Below are 21384 nucleotides of genomic sequence, written 5' to 3' on the forward strand. Positions count from 1 at the left end.
ACTTACTTCAAATGAATCACATTAGATAAAGAATTATGGTCAGTATAAAATCCAAACACACAGTAACACGGGTCCCCCACAGACCGTTATTATGAAAAAAAAAAAATTTCCACCCATACCAATTGTTGGACATGGTTTCTGGGACAATTCTTCTGCCTCTGGGTCAAGTTTCAAAATATTTGCCGGCAGAAATTTCGAATACGGTCAGTTTTAGTATTTTGAGTAGAAATTAAGGAGAAATCACATGTAAAATGCATAGGAAAAGATCAAAGTTTCAATGTTTGAACTCCAAAACGGTACAGTGCATGGTTTTAAATTGTACTGACATGTAGCAGACTGATATAAAAACGATTTACGGCACTGACTTAGCTGGATTAAGCCTAAGTCAAGTGACTCAAGTACATTAGTTACAAGTTTATACCTTAATATTGAAAAAAAAAACTCCAACTTCAGGGATTTTAAGTCAAGGAAAACTAGACTGCACAAAATAACTTTGTCATCTTTGAACCGCCCTGACGCGACAGGAATCATCCTAAAACCCAAAAAATAGGAGAAAAAACACTATTTTGCAGGTATTAACAACACTGACGAGTGAGATAAACATTTTTTCATAATAAAAGTGGTTCAGGAAATGTTACTTTAAATGCACCTTTCTTGGTTCTCTTTAGTAATTATTTCGTTCCTTTTATATGTATTTGAAACTGGTACGTCAAAGAAAAACTCAAAAACACGGAAGCAGAACTTTATTTTATGTTTAAAAATGGGATCTGTTACAAAATTTGCCATAAAACATGTAATTTAGTTTTTTGGAAAAAAAAATTCAAAAAAAAACGAAACAAGGTTTTTATTTACAAACCACTCGAAAACGCTTTCGCTCCAACTTGGTGTCTATGGAAGAAAAGTGGGAAATTGTCCGCTCTTTCGAATGGTAATGGCAAAATTTAAATCAAAGGGTGTATTCAGCCTGATTTTCGAAGAAAATTAAATTTTTGGATGTTTTTTTATCGAAAATAAAATGTCAGCTTTTGGAAATATTTTTATTGAAAAGAGCGCACGATTTTCGTTAAAACACACTATCGATCGATTTTTTGAACATCTGCTTCAAAAGATATGATTTGTTTAATTTAAACGTAATTACCAATAATTTAAAAATTAAAGAATTCCTAAAATTCAAATACCATTGTGAATTACTAAACTGAGTGCACAGGATTTGTTGATTTGAGTAGGACAAACGATCCAGCAAGTTTTATTAAGGTCGGAGATGGTCCGGATTTTGAGTGGTCGATTTCGCGTGGAAACCGTCTATAGAACCTTTTAAAAAAATAACTCTAGATTTTTGTTGAGGCCAATGAAAATTGCATTTAAAGTTTTTATCTCCTTCCCTTTTCGAATTTTCTCCAAATACTAAGGGGCAAAATAGAGATCGTCACCTACAAAATTTATAATTAAATATTTTTTTTTTGCATTTTATATTAATAAGAGTAATTTATGATACATTTTAATTAAAAAAGTTGAGAATAAGGTTTTGACTTTTTTTATTTTCCATCTTCCCTCCTCTCCTCATCCACGACAAGAGCCAAGGTCTGCTCTGCTTTTTATGTACTAATCTACAGATAAAAATATGTAAGGTAAACACTGCTTTTCGGTCAGGATTCTCATAAGAAAATCTATCGTACCAAAAAAAACATGTACCGTTGTCAGGGGTGACATTAGGTCTGGAGGTGAGATTGGGTCAAACAAATTTCAGCAATTTTGACTGACTGACCCAATGTCAGCCCAGATGACGGTATTCCTTAAAATGTTTGCAATTGCTCATTAACTAATATGTTTATCACTGCCCACATCACTTTGTTCCAATAGTTCTCCACGCAGATACACATCGTAGCTTGTGTGCTATCTTGTGACACTTCCTATCTTTTTACAGCAGACGGGTCTCAAGATAGCACACAAGCACATGTGAAATTTTACGATAGAAAGTATTTTCACCGTTGAAGTTTTCAGTCATTCCAAGAGGAATATTTAACCATGTCATAAAAAAAGACGAGGGAGAGGGGGGGGGGGGTAATTTGGTACACTTATAAATCCAAAATCCAGTATTATTTTAGTACATTTGTTGAATTCTTGAATATGAAGAAAAATCATAAGGCGAATGCCATATCTGACTTTTCAATCCAATTTGTGAATAGAGTAGAGTAGAGTCCACTTGTGACTTTTTTTTTAGAAATATGCAAATTTTGATCTTTCGAGCAAGTAGGAACAAAATTTGCTATACACAGTCTGAAAGTTCATTGATTTTCATGACAGAAACTGTTCCTGAAGGGTTGAAATTCGAAAATATCTTGAAAATTGTTAAAGCTTACTTTCATTTGAATAGCAAAAAAGGGGGGGAGGGGTCAATCAAAATTCCAAGAACAGTAAAATTAACAACTTTTAAATACCTTTCGAATGCCAGAAGAATCAAATTTGGTTTTATAGTTTGTATGGTATTTTTTTCTCATATAGTTTGCATCGTTGTTAATCATTAAATCAAACTTCATTTTGTTCTAAAAAAAAAGAAGGAATATTTCTCATCAAGGATAAAATTACTTGATTCTATATTTTATTTACTAAATAAGGCCGTTGCAAATATTTTTCAAAGTTTATGTCGCCCCTGCCTTCAAAATTAATCCGAAAAATCAGGGGGCAAAAAAATATTTTTTCAAAAATCTTCAAAATTGTAATAATAACAAAATTCAAATCAACTTAAAACAATCTAAAACACATTTTTCTGCATTGATTATCATATTACGAGTGTTTGGGCTGGATTCAAAGTATTTTGAATTTTTATGTCATTCCAATGTACAGCACGGCAAAAACGTTTTCTTTGCAAAAAAAATAAATTTTCGTCAATACTTAGGTATTTTGGAAACTAATGATTGCAAAACAACTGGGCACTGGGCAGGTGTAAAATGCATTTTTAAACACTTTGTTAATTCAAATGTTTAAACTTTTTTATTTTTTGCCCCCCCCCCTCGACTTTGGTCAGAGTCGAGGGACATAAACTTCAAAAAATATTTGCAACGGCCTAAGATATTAATAAATAAAATCTCCTTTGAATTTTCATAGCGATTCAATACCTGATATTTTCGTGAAAGAAACTTTTCTGGGGAATCATTTTCTGGGTAACGTGGCACAATCGGAATGACACATATACTTTTATCATAACTGACAGCCACCGCGCCACCAAGGATTTTATCATATTTAAAATTTCTATACAACGACGAGCCAGTCTAATACCCACCTAAAATATAATAACTTTCTTCCAATTTTCCCAAATAAAAAAAATATAACAATAGCAATACAGATTTAAAAAAATTATGTGTTTGGTAGCGGTTACTTACTATTACTCAAAATATCATTCGTAAAGGTATTTAATTAATTAAAAGTGATAAAAGATCCGTATAAGATCATTGAGTTTTGTTTCTGAAAATGCTACGAAGATGCTTCGTCATTTGTAAGTAGGATCTTATTTTCTCAACTTCAAGAGCTCACACCAAAAAAAAAGGATTCGCATCAAAACGGAATCTCTCAGCATATTATCATAATGGAAAGTGTTAATTTTTAAAGCTCCTCTCGCACCTGCTGTATGTAAACTGGGCCTCGGCACACCCACCGGCTACTGTTGCTGGTGGTGGCGGTGGCGATGCAGCCATTATGCATAGTTAATTAATTTTCACTTTCCTTACCAGCGGCAACGGGTACAGCAGGTACTTACCACAGCCCAACGTAAGTCATCTGGAACCAGCAGGAGCACCCTAGAACCCTAGAGCTTCGTTATTGCATAGTTATGGTGCAACAATTTCTGCCTGGAGGAGACGTCGATTGATATTTTCCAATTATGGAGCATTGATTGGTCACATCGTTCTCGATAGGTGATCTACTGCCCCTTGATTGCATCCAGCATCTACTGTTCCCCCTCGGTGAAACTGACAGTGAAAACTAAAGCACGGTTTTCCATTAGCCGTTTAAGCTTGCTTGTTGACACTAATTACCGGAGCTGCCTTACAAATGACAATAGTTTCTACAATCTAGCAAATCTTATATCTATGTTGAAAGACATCAACACAGTGTGCTACTAGGTATAACTCTCCCCGACACTATTTCGACTTTTATTAGAGGGTTTAACAACATTTGAATTTTACTCTTCTTCAAGTAGAAATAATAAAATAAATTTCAGCTGAGCAAAGTTTCAAGGAATACCGTAGCATCCTAGTATACAACTTCGCCTCTAGCAAATGATTAATTGCCTACAATATGTTTCCCCTCCCAACCAGCTTTTATTTCTCTCCCAAAGCGCATCCGCTTAATTAGTGTGCAATTTTCCGAGTTTATAGAACAGAACGATCACCATCACGTATCACGGCAGACGATTTTTTATTGTTATCTCTGTTTGCTCTGCGATCCAATCCTACGTCGATTGACGGGGGAGGGGGAAGTAGGGTGGTCGGAGCAGCAGCAGGGAAATCTTAATGATAGTGTTTCTCTTTCTCCCGCGCTCAGTGGAAACGTGCGGAGACTTTTCCGAGGTTCATTTTCCTTTCTTTGCGGCTCTCGGAGCCTTTGGCTGCAATCGTGGACGTTTATTACCTTGTGTCGATTGCCGTTGGTCAGTTGGGGGCGATGAGAAGTAGCGTATGGACGCTGTGGAATGGGGTGAGATTGTACCTGGACAAGACTCGATAAGACTTGAAGACAGGATTTGAAGCCAAGACTTGAAAACCAAACTTGAAGACAAGACTTTAATACAATACTTGAAGACAAGACTTCAGAACAAGACTTGTAGACAAGACTTGATAAGACTTCAAGACATAATATCAAGACAGGATTTTAAAACACGAGTTAAAGATAACATTTGAGGAGAAAACTTCAAGACAAGACTTGAAAACAAAACTTGAAGACAAGGCTTGAAGACCAGACTTAAAGACAAGACTTGAAGACCGGACTTGAGGACAAGACTCCAAGTCCAGATTTGAAGACAAGACTTGAAGACAAGACTTGAAGGCTAGACTTGGAGACCATATTTGAAGACAAGACTTGAAAACCAAACTTGAAGACAAGACTTGAAGACAAGACTTGAATACAATACTTGAAGACAAGACTTCAGAACAAGACTTGTAGACAAGACTTGATAAGACTTCAAGACATAATATCAAGACAGGATTTTAAGACAAGAGTTGAAGACAAGACTTGAAATCAAGACTTGAAGACAAAAATTGAAGACAAGACTTGAAGACCAGACTTAAAGACAAGACTTGAAGACCAGACTTGAGGACAATACTCCAAGACCAGATTTGAAGACAAGACTTGAAGACAAGACTTGAAGGCTAGACTTGGAGACCATATTTGAAGACAAGACTTGAAAACCAAACTTGAAGACAAGACTTGAAGACAAGACTTGAAGACAAGACTTGAAGACAAGACTTGAAGACAAGACTTGAATACAATACTTGAAGACAAGACTTCAGAACAAGACTTGTAGACAAGACTTGACAATACTTCAAGACATAATATCAAGACAGGATTTTAAGACAAGAGTTAAAGATAAGACTTGAGGAGAAAACTTTAAGACAAGACTTGAAAACAAAACTTGAAGACAAGACTTGAAAACAAGACTTGAAGACAACAATTGAAGACAAGACTTGAATACATGACTTGAAGGCAAGACTTGCAGACATGACTTGAAGTCAAGACTTGAAGACAATACTTCAACACAAGACTTGAAGACAAGACATGGATATAATACACGAAGACAAGACTTGAAGCAAATACTTGAAGCCAAAACTTCAAGACAAGACTTGGGAACAAGAATTGAAGACAAGACTTGAAGACAAGACTTTAAGACAAGACTTAAAGACAAGGCTTGGGAACAAAACTTGAAGACAAGACATGAAGACAAAATTTGAAGACAGGCTTGAAGACAAGACTTGAAGACAAGACATGGAGACAAGACTTGAAGACAAGACTTAAAGACAAGACTTGGGAACAAAACTTGAAGACAAGACATGAATACTAGACTTGAAGACAAGACTTGAAGTCAAGACTCGGAGATAAGACTTGAAGACAAAACTTGAGGACAAGGCTTGAAGACAAGACTTGAAGACATGACTTGAGAACAAGAATCGAAGACAAAATTTGAAGACAAGACTTGAAGACAAGACTTGAAGACAAGACTTGGGAACAAAACTTGAAGACAAGACTTGAAGACTAGACTTGAAGACAAGACTTGAAGACAAGACTTGAAGTCAAGACTTGGAGACAAGACTTGAAGACATGACTTGAGGACAAGACTTAAAGACAAGACTTGAAGACAAGACTTCAAGACATGACTTGAAGACAAGACTTGAGGATAAGACTTAAAGACAAGACTTGAAGACAAGACTTGAAGACCAAATCTGAAGACAAGACTTAAAGACATGACTTGAAGACAAGACATGAAGACATGGCTTGAGAACAAGACTTGAAGACAAAATTTGAAGACAAGACTTACGAACAAGAATTGATGACAATACTTGAAGACAAGACTTCAAGACAATACTTGAAATTGAAGTCTTGTTTTCAAGACTTTGAGACGAGACATAACAAAAAAAAACTTCAAGACAAGACTCCCAAAGCTCGAATTCCCTCTCAAGCACGGTACTCCAGTTCCAAGATAAAGAAGCATCGTCGGATCGCACTGCGCTGAATGAAGTTACACGCTGATTGAATCAAATAATTGAACACTCTTCTGGCCTTTCCTCTCGGCGCGGATATCCACATGTTCGCTCTCGATGCACTGGAGAAGTGCACTTCTACGGTTGGGTTTGGCCTTGGGTGCGTACTCGGTGGTGGTGGTGGCGGCGGGGGAGAACTTTCACTATCAACGACCAGCAACGATCAACGATTCTGATTGGAATTGCGAGCGTGCAGTGTGCGACAAAGTGATTTCAGTGCGGAGTGCATCCGATCGGAAATTGAAATTGAATTTTTGCTTTTCTTCTGTAAGTGTAGTAGAGTGGTTGTTTTGACCGGGGTTATGTGCCCATGTCGTGGGAGCGTGTGGAACAAATGAAAGTTTTATTGAACTGTGACAGCACTATAAATTGGAAACTGTCCCGGGGATGTTTGCCACACGAAAGGATGTTTTGGTATTTCAGGACAAGGATAGATATGGGGACATTGTGTTATCATTTCTTCATGAAAACGTCATAGAAAATCAATGTTTATCACTGTAACAAGTAAATAGCTTCAAGATGGATCTTCTTGACTTAAGTCTGAAATTACCTTTAATTTGTCACTAATTTGCCTAGCACAGCTTGCTCTCCTGACCTAAATCCCAAGCAAATAATTGCCCACCATTACCGAGATCACGTCGGGCGGAGCCCATTGACCTACAACGCCCATCCAAGATGTCTAGAGAAGCCGGTTTCTCAGCACCGCAACTTGTTCTTGACGCCACAACTTTGCAATTTCATTCTTGCGGATGTGATTCTGTTATATCATGCTGAACATCTTCACTCGGGGACCAGACCTCCCTAAACCGGCAGACATGTCCAGGGCTACACGCCAGGGAGTCCACTTATTGTGTAATCATCGTTGCCCCGGGCAACCCTTCCATCCTTCCTCTTCGAAGCAGGCCAGAAGCAGCAATTTTCAATCAATTAACCTAACGGAAAACCATTCGTGCTGAGATAACGCGAGCTGACTAATTGATTGAGCATCATGCCTCTGTCGTCGAGCTCGTCCAGTTCGAGCTTGTGTGAGGATGTCTCTTGGTTGCTGGACCTGCTAACACATGATTGATCTGGTGTTGAGGGTTTGGTCAAGGCTACCTTTTGAACCAGAAATGATTTGAAACTAGTATTTATTTTTAAAATAAAAGAAAATTTCTGTTAAACGGATTTCCAGAATGTATACAAATAATTGAATGCACCTTTGATTGCACCATGTTCTTCGGTATTGTTTCATGTTCAATGGAACATTTAACATCAATCATGCTTAGCAGCTCAAAACAAACAGAACATACCGAACAGCTAAATTCATCCGTTGCATGAGTTGGTCCGACTGGGCTTCATATATTATGTTCATATTCATCTCATGATTCCAGGAAGGTTTCTGGTTAGCTTTCCCAGGAAATTGAGCCAATATCAACTACTTGAAAATTAATATGCACCAACCTATCTCGAATAATTTTAATGCGACGCATTCCCTGCATCGGAAGTTTGTTGCTTTGGTGAAGTGCATACTGTAACTGTAATGACTTTCTTGGCAAAAAAAGCTCAGTTCCCAATCAAGACAAGATATCATGGCAAGGGCGTTATGCACTTTGACTTCGCTGCAATGTTTCGTGATATACGGAACTCATCTCACGACGCGGAAGTTGTTTTCCGATAAATTTGGTTATCTCTCCCAAGAAATATTAATACAAAACTTTCTCTGGGAAGTGCCTTCCTATGATCACGCTACACAGAAAAAAATAATCCGGTAAATTTACATCATTTATGATGTACCAACCCAAGTAGCACTCATAACTTGTCGACTGTTGAATAATAGTTAGATAGTTGTTTTTGAATAACATACGAGAAAAAATCGCAACATTAGTTAGATAACAGTTTGTTTAACTACTTGTGTAACTGGCTTATATAACTATTTAGCTTTGTGCCACACAAGTATTAAAACACAGTCAACTTCACTCTTTTCCAACTTTAACACACAACATAGGAAAAATACTCACATGTTTGGGAGGTTGAGCACTCGCTCCTAACTCCATTCAATTTGCTGATTTTCACTATTTAAACAACTTAATTTGGAAAACTTTTGATGGAAAATTGCTTGCTCACTTCCAATTGAGGTATTTAGCACTTGATATCAGTTGAAAACGCTTTTTTTGAGCTGTAATTAAACGTCAAAGTGCTGATATGCCAAGATGCTTTCCCTCATCGGCAATGTTATCCTCGAAAACAGTTTGTTGAATAAAAACAATATTGCACTGTTTACTTTACTGCTTATCTAACATTGTCATGTGACGGCATCTTCTGAAAATGGGCGTGGCCTATATTCTATAAATAACCTTAGATTTTCTAGCTTTGTTACATAAATGTTTTCGGAGATCATTTTATATAACTGATAATCAACATACATATTCAACTTGACATTGCGTGTTGTTAGGTGGTGTAAATTTGTACGTAAGGAATTTAGAGTTTGAATAATGTTTATTTATCGATGATTGCAATAATTTCAATTGTTGACCGATTAGTTTGTAAACATATAGCCGGTAAAAGCTACAAAAATTATCAGCTTATGGAGTTTATGACAAACAAAAAATTAAAATCACTCCGATTTTCAATATTACTCCGTGGTACGGTAATCGAAATGACAGATGAAACCGACGATCGTCGGATGAAAAGGTTTGTTATAACAAAGTTATATAATGGAGTTATAAAAACTGTCATGAAACAAACATATAAAACTTCGATTTCAATTCCAGTCACTGTTGGAGTCAAGTTCTTTAGCTCACTGCTGCATAACAAAGCTGACAGCAGCCTTCTTATTGACGATTAGGTCAGCTTATTTATATGAAGCCCCGTGGAGCGATGCGGAAGGGCGCCTGGACCTGCCGTGGAGATAACAACAAGTCGTCGAAGTCGTCGTATCGAATCTTGGGGAAGAGGAAGTTCATCAATAAAGGAAAATCTAAAAGTTCGCCATGTTATCCTGTCCAAATGAAGAGAGATTAACACTCGGATTAACAGTATTCACAGATAGAGAGCGCTAGTGTTTGTTTTTTTTATTCAATTTTATTTATTTTTGAACGAATCGGGCAGAAACAAGCTTTTCAACATAAACAGAGATTCTATTCTTATTGGCCTCATCGAAATTCGAAACAAAATTTCAATACAACTTTTAAAAATATTGTGTGGAGCGTAACACGGCCTTCGACCCCCCGCTCCCCCCATCTGCGTTACCTAATAAAAGAACGCTCCCTTTTGTCTAGTGAATGATTATTATTTATGATAACGTTTAATATCTCATTTAAAAAAACATAATCCAATATTTGTTTAAGAAAATTTACGAGTTGCAGAAATACATGGGAAAACAATATTCATAAAAATATTAATTATAATGGAGCACTTCCATTCTAGCAATTTTTGTAATTTTATACAAAGTATCCCTTATGGGAGAACTGTCATTTCCACTACTCCAATCGGTTGTTCATTGGAATTAAAACCAATTTTAAAGCTGTTTTTACATCTTCACTTGATAAGGAACAAGTTCAACTGTAAATGCCAATAAACTTGTTTTTTTTACATTTTTTATTAAATTTTCATTTTTACTTACTATTAAAAAAAACTATACCTCTTTCAATGTTTTGATACATTTATATGGACTCAAAGTGTAAACTTATGCAAACTAAATAGTGTTTAACTGATTAATTTGCCTTGACATTTAAATTATCAAAATTATAATTGACATTTTTTCAAAACCTTCTAAAATCTGAAATTAATGATTTGAACTGCTATCACAAAGTACTTTTGGTAATGTGCATCGTCATCAAGTTATAACTATAAAAAAAATAGTTAATAAAATTCTCTATTAGGAAAAATACCCTTTTTATCGTCTTATCAGAACTTTGATCATGAACTACAGCTTTAATATATGTTTTGACTAGTTCAAATAAAAAAAAAATTAAATGAGCATGCAACTCTCTATTGTTGATGTATCTGAACATGTTTTTTGAATAGCGCCAAACTGCCAAAATGGATAGGTCGAAAAGATTAGTGAAAATGAATATACATTTAATAAATTTTAAAATACATATATTTACAAATTTGAACAAAAAAAAATACAGGTTCACAGAACTAAACCCAAGTAAAAAATCTCTAAAACACACTTTATAATAAAATTTTTAATGTAGATTAGTGAAGTTTAAATTGATTGATTTTTTTTAAATATAAATGTAAGGCCAAGTAAAAATAATTATTTTATTATTAAAATTCTTATAGTAAGCATTCTTAAGCATATTTCACTAACACTTTGAATTTGGTGGAAAAGTTATCTGTGTCTCGAGAATTTGCATAATAGTTTCAGCTTCCATTCTGGTTACTGGTTCAATCATTCTTGCTCACTGTTTCAGATGGTCATATGAGCATAGAAAACCCATGGCGCATATGACCTTTTGAAACAGTATTTTATAATGATCCAAAAATAAATAACGCCTTACTTTAACCCCAATGTGGGTAATCTGAAACCTACCCAAAAATAGAATCAAACTGCTTGTCGGAGTTGCAATGAATTCAATATTCGGTATTTAAAGATTGCCGTGTAAGCTAATCCGACACAAAAACGTTCTGTCAGTTGTGAAAAAAAAGAAAATTTAGAGGAGTGGAATATTGAGAGTTATTTTATATTTAAAAAAGAATTTTTCGTATGTACCATCACAAAATCGTGAATTTATCTAGGTTACAATAACAAAGTCAATATCTTACCGGTAGGAACAAAACGAGGGTCTGATCCGGAAGGTACAAATAGAAGACCAACGAACCGGCTAGCTAGCAATCGTCCAACAATCCGGATTGAGAGATCGGAACTGTTGGCGTCTAGCCGCATTCCTTCTGGCTGTACGGAAGATAAACGGCGACCGCTGAAGCTGCTGCATCTGTAGTGACCACAGATGCAGCAGCTTCAGCGGTCGCCGTTTATCTTCCGTACAGCCAGAAGGAATGCGGCTAGACGCCAACAGTTCCGATCTCTCAATCCGGATTGTTGGACGATTGCTAGCTAATTGCTGACCGAGCATACGACGATGTGCCTGTCGGGAGTCTACTGTCCCACCCAACACGGATGACTTAACGGAAGATTCCATTAAGTTCTCCAACGCTGCTCCAGCTCCTCATCTGTTCTGCGACCTACAAAGAAGCCGGGAAGGTGGAAGCTGCTCTGGTTCAGCCGTCACCACAGAAGATCCCCACTTAAGTCAAATCCAATGCAACCGGAACACCCAAACAAGTAAGCGGGATTAACTGCCGTTTTTCTTAAAAAATGTCATTTGAGCAACATAACTCGAATGCTACTCCTCCTCCTAGACGGTTTCCACTGCTTCTCTGACCACTCAACCCTCGATGAACGTTTCCCGATCTTATCCAGAGTCATCTTGGTTTGCCCAAAAGCTCCGGGTAATTAGCAGCTGCCCAAACAACGCAAAATCTGGCACAGAATGAGTAAACACCTCCACTTCACTTGCGCCAATCTTCAACAACTTTCAGCTGATTTGTTTTTGTCAGCGCTTTGAGCTGTCATTCGCAAAACAATATTTCATATGGAATTTAAATGCTTTTTCGTTTTACATTTAGAAAATATTACATCAAATATGCAATTACATGCTTTTCATTTTTTTAAATTTATGATTTGCTGGAAGCAAAAGTTCCATTTACATGAGATTCGTGAATTACAACGAATCTCATTTTGTGTGAAGGTCCTTTAAATGCAATACAACGTATTACATTAAATTTCAAAATTACATTGAGCATGTTTACGTTTGAAGCATGGTTTCAGTGCCGTGTAAATTTACACTTTTTTTTTCTGTGTATACATATTCATCGAGTTTTTGTTGCAGTGTTATCAGTATGAAGCAAATATTGATTTAATTATATTTTTGGGAAATGGTAATTATTTATGCTCGAGATCAGCTTTTGGTGATCATCCTCAAATTTAGTGGGGCTGTTGATACTATCAAAACATGCCAAAATCACGATTTTCATCTAAATCCACTCAACTCCAAAGATTCTCCGCGATAATTGAGAAAACCCTCATGCCAATTTTGAGTATTTTACACTAAAAACACATATTTCCCAATCCATTTCATGACACCGTTTCAATAAATTATAGTTATCCGGTTTGCAAAAGAAAGGTGACCTATTTAGCGTACAAGGAAAAATACGTTTCAAACCAAAACATTCAAAAATCTTGGTTTGTCAAAAGGATAATACTCCGCCAACTCACTCAGCAGCTGCCCCGACCTCTTTTCGATTTGCGTGAAGCTTTGTCCTAAGGGATTTTTTTTGTCCGTGATCCATTTTTCTCGATATTTAGTGACGGAGGAGCGGTACGACCCCTTCCATTTTAAGCATTCGAAAAAATATTTGTTTTTACAATAATTTGCATAATTTGATGGTTTAGAATTTTGTTGTTAAAGGAACTTTTATTTAAAATTGGACGCCCGATTTGATGGCATTCTCAGAATTCCGAAAAAAAAAGTATTTCTCATAAAAAAAAATATTTTCAAATATTGTGCCATTAATCTACTGTAAAAAAATATAGGACATGTCATTATATGGGAAATTTTATGTAATTTTCGAATCTGCAATAACCCAGAAGGATATTTTTTGCAGTAAGAACTTTTTTTTTATTTTAAAATTATGTTTATTTTCTAACTATGCAGGGTTATTTTTATGAATGTAACAATGTTATACAAACACAAATTTTGAAGTATAAACATAAGGGGTTTGCTTGTAATTACCACCAGTTATCGCGATCATGCGAGAAAAGTTTTGAAAAAGTTGTTCGTCGTTGATCATGGTCGTTCAAGGTCACCCACGAACGAATGACGAAACAAAGAGAAATGAGCAATTTTCTACGAAATCGGTATTTTTTTTCTTAATTTTATTTTTTGTATTTTTTTTTATCCGGCCGAAACTTTTTTGGTGCCTTCGGTATGCCCAAAAAAGCCATTTTGCATCATTAGTTTGTCCATATAATTTTCCATACAAATTTGGCAGCTGTCCATACAAATATGATATTTGAAAATTCAAAAATCTGTATCTTTTGAAGAAATTTTTTGATCGATTTGGTGTCTTGGGCAAAGTTGTAGGTAAGGATATGGACTACACTGAAAAAAAATTATGCACGGTAAAAAAATGGTGATTTTTCATTTCACTTTTTGTCACTGAAACTAAAAGATTCTTCTGGGTTATTCCAGATTCGAAAAGAACATTAAATTTTTTTTAGAATGATATATCTTAAAATGATTTACAGCTGAGTAACGAAAAATGGCACAATTTTTGAAACTTTTTTTGTATTTTTTTCGATGAAAGATAGGTTTCTCGGAATTCTGTAGAATGTTAAGAAATTTAAGGGGTCGTACCGCCCCTCCATCACGAGATATCAAAAAATGGAGCTTATATTCGTGATCAGTGAAAATTCAAAATTATTCAAAAAAAATATTAAATTAATTTTAGTTTTTGGTAACAGTCCATAACTTAGTTGTTGGCAGGATCAAATGTTATCATCATTTAAGCTAAAAACAAAAATAATATTAAATAATGAGTGATTGGCAATAGAGCTAGCAACCGATGTCAGTAGTTTCGTCATCACTGAATGACAGTCAAATTTGGTCTGGGTGTATGATGATAAAGGAGTTTAAGCTTTTGTTAATCTTGCACATAACACTAGCTGAGAAATTTATAGTGAGTAGATCATTTGACTTGAACACTTATACAGTAGATTTCAATCGAGTCTTACCAGAACACATATTCTATAAATTCACATCAATCTCATAAAATTGAGTTGGAAAAGAGTCGCGCGATTGAAAATTTTTTTTTGTCGGTTTCGTTTCGGGCGTGTCTGTTTGTTTTTTTTTATTTAGGGGGAGAGGGGGTAATATGCACCCCCTAAGGGAAAACTGTGATTTCTCAACCATTACAGCATTACTGTGGAAGAATTTTGTTCGATGTTCTAAAACAACTATTATTCTTCGTCATCCATGTGAAGAAAGTCTTTAAAAACCTCAACATTGTTTGAAAATATCAAATTTCTAAAAACATTTTTGATTCATTTCAAACAACCATGCGGGGCAATATGCACCGCAACAATGGGGCAAAATGCACTACAAAAACGGGGCAAAATGCACCACAACATGGGGCAAAATGCACCGGGTAAAAGCAGTTTTCACTAGTCACCACTAGATGACACCGCTGTTTTTACAAAGGAGCTTCACAGCGGTGCATTTTGCCCCAAACACGCTTTTTGCAGAAAATTTAATTAAAAATGCATTTTTGATGTTTTTGGACTCATCTATCTACAGAATAGTGAAGATTATGGCAAAAACTATATACCTCAATACTTACAATAACAATAAATGCTTTTTATATTGCCTAAAAATCATAATGAAAGTTCAATGAAAATTAGATGAAAACACAACATTTTAAAGTTTTGCAAATAACTTAAGCTGTTTTTAAACTACGATGCTCAATTTTTTCCAGCATGGTTCAGCAATGTTAAGCTTCCAATTTCTATGAGTTTTTCCCCGGAAAATTCTTCCAAATACCGAGAAAAGCAGGGGGTGCATTTTGCCCCGGGGGTGCATATTACCCCCTCTCCCCCTTATTTTTTTTCCGGGCGGTTTTATTGTAATCATCGGTTTTTCTCTTTTTCAAGCGCGGTTCATAGCTTTTTGAGTTTTGTCATTTTTGAGTTGATTTTGGACGGTAGAGGAGCGCGCACGCCTTGCAGGATTATTCGTGTTTCGGGCATCATTTTTTCAGTGATTGGTGTTTTTTTGGCGCTTCAATTAAGATTACATTAATTGTTTTGTGATTTTAAAAGCCCTTCCTATATCATCGTTGATCAGGAGGCACAGCGTCGGGTAAATTGTGCATAAATTTTTCAAATAATGTATGAAATTTTCACGGTGCAAAAGACATTTCTATAGAATCGTTTATCGAAAGACACGTTGACATTTAGGAAAGAAAATAAGTGCGCTGGCTGGGGACGCCCAGACTCGTTTTTACAATTACATCTCTTTCATATTCGTTGTATCGCTGTTAAGATTCGATTGTGAGTAGCGGGACCCCGCGGTTACTCTGCATCGTGTTTTCGGAGCCTTTTATGTAATATTTTATTTTTCATGAGTACTTCTTTTATCATCGTTGATCGGAAGGCACGCCGCCGGCTTAGTTTGTTTAAGTTATTGTTTCAATTCCATCACAATCGTTTACGTGGTGTCATCTTTTCTTTTCGTTCAAATTTGTTGATCGTAATTATTTATTCCAACTGGCAGTTTTAGTATTTACTCATCAAACTATCCATTTTATGAACAGTAAAGCGTCTTTTATTTACTATTTTCGAAATTTACTCGCGTTATCGTATAAACAGTAAAAATATACTGATAAGTCCAGCCCATAGCAATACTGCTCGGTTGGCACGCGTTCGATTTTTTTTTTTTAAATAATCAATTATGTATCTTTCCGCAGCCGGCTGCCTAAGATTTTTAAAATTTCAACAGATAAACAAATTTCTTATGGTCGCATCACCTACCACAGTGAATCCTGACCTCATACCCATCTTACTAACCCCTCAAAACTCATGTGATACTTTGTCGGAGACGCAGCCGATTTAGCGGTCCCATCACTCAAGTATCGGACTAACATTCCCAACCACTTCCCCGTGTCTTACCACTGGTCGTGGCCGGCCTTTGAAAATTGCGAAGGGTTGATGATTGGTTCCTACCTTTCATCTGTGTTCCACGGAGCAATTTTTGGAGGTCCTGGTCAATAACGAAGTAGCAGCTACAGGTAGACACCAATGCTATGCTATGCTAAACAAAAAGAATATTAAATAATTTTCTCAAACCTCATCCAAATCTCATGTTTCATGACAACCGAGAGATTGGATTATCGCTCAATCGAACATTTTATGCAACGTTGTTAGCCAAGGGCACACACGCGCGTGTGTACAGGGGAATGGTACACTTGGAGAAACGCAGGGTCACACACTCGTGACGGACGGTGCTAAACACCGTGTACTTAAGTCACATAATTTCTTCCTCAACACGACGTGCAATGAACTTGACGCTGATGGGTTGGCTATCGATTGCACTCTGATCAGTTGAAGTTGATCGATTAGAGTGGACGCGTGTGCGTGTGGGCAAGTCGGTAATTATGTGATCATGCGCGACGGAAACGCGCCTTGACGGGGTGTGGTTAAGCTGTTTGATAATATCGGAGGGGTTACTTAATCGACGTTTAGCCTGAGGGAAATGTGAAAGTAAGAGGACATAAGGGTTATAATGTTGTACCAAGCATTAGTGAAGCTTACGGAAAACCGTCTTCGACGAATATTGAGTAAAGTTAGAGATTGTTTCTTTCAGTGTTATAGTTCTGTATTTCTGTTCTTTTTTTTTTTTTGATTTTTTTTATTCTCATTACTTTTATTTCTGAAAACCTCTCTACTCCATCCAATAGCCATAAGCCGCCAACATATCAGTTTACATAGATGCCAGCCATGTCTGGGCTTCATCCTTTTAGCGGTAGCTTGGCGTGTATCCTCGCTTCAGTGGAAACCAGCAATCTCATTTCGTGTAGTGGATCCAGCTGACTGCCCTTCTGCGAGCTGCTACCACTGTCTAACGAGATCCGACTCCACGTGGTCGGGCAAAATGGACATGCCATCAACGGAAAAATTAAAACAAACATGCCAAGCTATTTTAACCGCAGCTGTTCGCCGAAGGGTTCATCGGAAAGAATTCCAATAAGGTGCAGTTTTGCTGCAGTTGCGGGCGATGGCCAGCACGTGGCGAGGATCAGTCGTAATTGAGCACCGGCCCAGATCTGGTGGCAGCAGTCTCTCCACTCCTGAATAAAGTTTTAATAATGTGGAGCACTTGTTCACCCGAGTTTATCTGTCCGGATTGGCGGTGCAGGTTAGGAACTTGAGGACAATTGCGCCGGGGACAAAGTGCAGAAGTAAGTAAGCTAGTGCCATCTGTTTAAAACGCTGTCCAACAGTTGGACAGTTGAAACTTTTCTCATTTTCGAACTCGAGGTGGAACTGTAGTTTGCGGTGTTGGTGGCCACTGTTGGCCGTCTATACAGCACTCGAAATGAACTGGTGAAATAACTGTCAGCCAATTATGCTCTGCTCCAGGGTAAAAGTTGATGCCCGAGGCTAGAGTCAGTTTGTTGTCAAGCTATAGTGTTGAGAGTGCGGAAGTTGAGCTAATCACATTGAGCTTGTCACTCTCAGCTGACACACGATAACAGTGGTGAATCATCGGAATCGTCTTCCTGGATGGGGTATTCTCTGGACTTTTTCCGTTCTTTTGTAATTTGAAACCCAAATATGTTGTTCAGTATTGATTTGTTGGAATGATTCCCAAATCTAACGATCTTAATTTTTATTATAGTTTCGTATACTATTTATAGGGTTTTAAAATCCCTTGAAAAGTAAAATTTTGAAAAAAATATGTTTTAACTATTACCTTAAAAAAAGAACAATTTCCTATGACTGAGGTCACCTCCATCCGGTTTTTTGTTTTGTTTAAAAAAAGATTTTTTTTAAATAAAATGTGATTTTGATGCAAATTTATATGGATCGGAGTTGAGTCGTTCTCGCTGAAAGTGAATTCGATAGCTAACAGGTTAGTGAAGAAAACCATGCCAAATTCGACCATCCAAGAATTTGTGCAATCTTTGACGCCACCAATATGCAGAATTTTGAAAAAAAAAAATACTAGTTAATATTTACAAAAATGCCCTAAAATTTCAAAAAATTAACTAAACTTCAATGTTTGGGATGTTTTGAATTAAAAAAAAAACAGACACTTTCAGGAAGAAGTTGAAACAATTTAACGTAATTACTGAAGAAAATTTAGCTGCCTCTTTCAAAATTTGGTCAAAGTTGTAAAGTAGAAATTTGTGATTTTAACAAAAAAAATGAATAAAAATTAAAAATAAAAAAGTATAAAAAATGAAATTACAAGCCATGGTTTCAACATTTTAATGAGAAAAGTGTTTTAAAAAACACCTGTCCAGTTGTTTTGCCATCATTAGTTTCCTAAATATCTAAGTATTGACGAAAATTTTATTATTTGGGAATAATAATTTTCTTGCGATGCTGTGGATTGGATTTTTATAAAAATTCTAAGTTTTTTTTAAACAATCCCAAACATGCTTTTTATGATTATCAATGCAGAATAATGGATTTTAGATTGTTTTCAGTTGATTAGACTTCTTTTTTCATGGAAATTTGGAAGTTTGTTGGAAAAATTTTTATTTGCCCCCTGATTTTTCAGACCAATTTTGAAAGGCGGCATAATCTTTAAAAAATATTTCCAACGGCCTTATACATTTTTGAAAAAAGTATGGTTTCTGAAAAGTACCAAAAATAATTGCAATATTTATTTTTAGTTGTAAAATTGAATTTCCTTTTTTTGTGAATTTTAAGAAAATACACAATTTTGAGTTAAGACAATTTTAAGTCTTTTTTAATGCATGGTTAATTTTTTTGGCCCACAAAAGTAAAGTGAAGAACTTTAACCAAATTACTCATCGTGTCAAATGTATTTTTATTTGACAGCCCAAGTAACATTTGAGGCTTTATCAAAGCTGTCACAACCGCTATAAAACCTATCAGCCAAAACCAACATTAAAACCCCTTAGTCGTAACAAACTCCCCAGAACCTTGATAAACCCCACTTAAAACCCAAAAGGACCTCCGCAAAAGGTTGTTACGGCCTATTTATAAAACCTACATAGGAGTTCAAGGCTTTACAACTGAATCCTAACAACATCCTCAAAGCCTTGATAAAACCTTTGTTAAAACCTAGTCAGGAGTTATGGAAAAATGACATTTCATACGTCTTCAAACGTCTTATGCCAAATAGGTTTTATTTTGGCAAAAATAAGTCTTCGTCTTGCCAAATGAAATTATGGAGATGGTTGTCAAAAATGGCGATGATAAATAATATATATTAGAGGTAATCTAAATAATTTGAAAGCTTATTTCTCACAATTGATGGCTCAAATTCAGCTGCAGTTGAAATTTTATTGATAAATGTAGGGGCGATAGAGCCAAAAAATTCAACTCGCTTCATCAAAAATCAATATTTTGTAATCATAATGTTTTTTGTTAAAAAATATTTTATTGCAATTCTTTGAAAAAAATGTTCAAAATATTTTTAAACATCTATCGCTATATTTTTATCAAATTTAAATCAAATTTTTCAGTTTTCTATTTTTTCAATCAAGATGGCGGTCCATCGTGGGTCTCGTGGCGCAGGGGTAGCGGCTTCGGCTGCCGATCCCGATGATGCTATGAGACGCGGGTTCGATTCCCGCCTTATCCACTGAGCTTCTATCGGATGGTGAAGTAAAACGTCGGTCCCGGTTTCTCCTGTCTCGTCAGAGGCGCTGGAGCAGAAATCCCACGTTAGAGGAAGGCCATGCCCCGGGGGGCGTAGTGCCAATAGTTTCGTTTTTTCGGCGGTCCATCATATTCAATCACATCAATTTATGCACTGCTATTTGGCCGCGATAAATGCTCTTTAAGGAGCTAATGGTTTTAAGTGAGCTTTTTACATGCCTAATGGCACTTGACAGCTACAACACCCTAGGTTCTAACAAAGCATGCGATAAAACCGTTTGGCATGGCATTGCCATCTGGTTTTCAAGCCTCTATTTAAACTTTCATAAAACCTTATTGAATGCCAGTCGGCTTTTATTTCCACCCGGTTTTATGTCCGATGCATAAAACCCTGTTAGAACCTATTAATTAGCTCTTGCTTGTTGGTTGCGGTGAATGCCCAAATAAAACTATTAGGCAATCAAGATCCTAGAATAAACCCTTAATAAAACTTGGTGGTGGCTAGTTGGTTTAAAAATGTTACTTGGGAGTGTCTAATTTTTCAAAGTCGTGAATACTAAATTGGTGAATTTTGATTTGACTCAATTTTAAGAATAAAATTTCATTATAAAGAGAAAATTTATAAATTCTTAGAAAAGCATTCACTCACTTTTTCTAACTGTACAACTTTTACAGTACAAGCTCATAATTGAACATTTATTTCTTAAAGTTTGCTTCAAATATGCTTTAATTTAAAATCCATTAATACTTGAAATCAATTTTTTGTCCGAAGTATACCTTAAATTGAAGGAAAAAACACATACCTCTAGAGAATTACTTCAATTGGAGAATCTGTGCCCAAGATGGATGAGGGTGTGACATAATCGTCGAAAACCGTTTGTCGGCTATCGCAGTAATTGATCTTGGCCTGGAAAAATGGTGCTTCCTCGCACGCAGAACTGGAACCTTTCTGCTCAAGCACTAGGTCGAAGGCAGTTTTTTTATCTCAGCATAGTTGTTATTGGACTTAAACACGCGATGTACTTCAAATGTTCTGAGTTAACAATAACTCAATCAGTTGAAGCGCATCCTTAAATATTAATTACTTTCAAGCTAGACTTTTTTTCCCCAAAGTTCATTCACCCCACTTAATCCTACGCGGCACAGGTTTGCTTAGTCGGTCATCTCAACCAGCCATCGAAACAAGCAACGATGCAATTCAAGTTTCAAATCTAGTTATGATCCTGTATTCAA

The 21384-nt window shown here is 36.2% G+C and overlaps 1 long non-coding RNA gene across 1 annotated transcript; it reads left to right on the forward strand.

The window, feature by feature from the left end:
• The first annotated feature begins 11341 nt into the window (after positions 1–11341).
• On the forward strand, positions 11342–17895 carry LOC128092414 (uncharacterized). The gene is made up of 4 exons (XR_008211748.1): positions 11342–11440; positions 11508–11534; positions 11794–12021; positions 17253–17895. It is a non-coding gene; the product is annotated as an uncharacterized LOC128092414 (long non-coding RNA).
• The last annotated feature ends 3489 nt before the right edge of the window (positions 17896–21384 follow it).

This window comes from Culex pipiens, chromosome 1 (genome assembly GCF_016801865.2).
Source record: "Culex pipiens pallens isolate TS chromosome 1, TS_CPP_V2, whole genome shotgun sequence".
In the NCBI taxonomy this organism is placed as follows: Eukaryota; Metazoa; Arthropoda; class Insecta; order Diptera; family Culicidae; genus Culex; species Culex pipiens.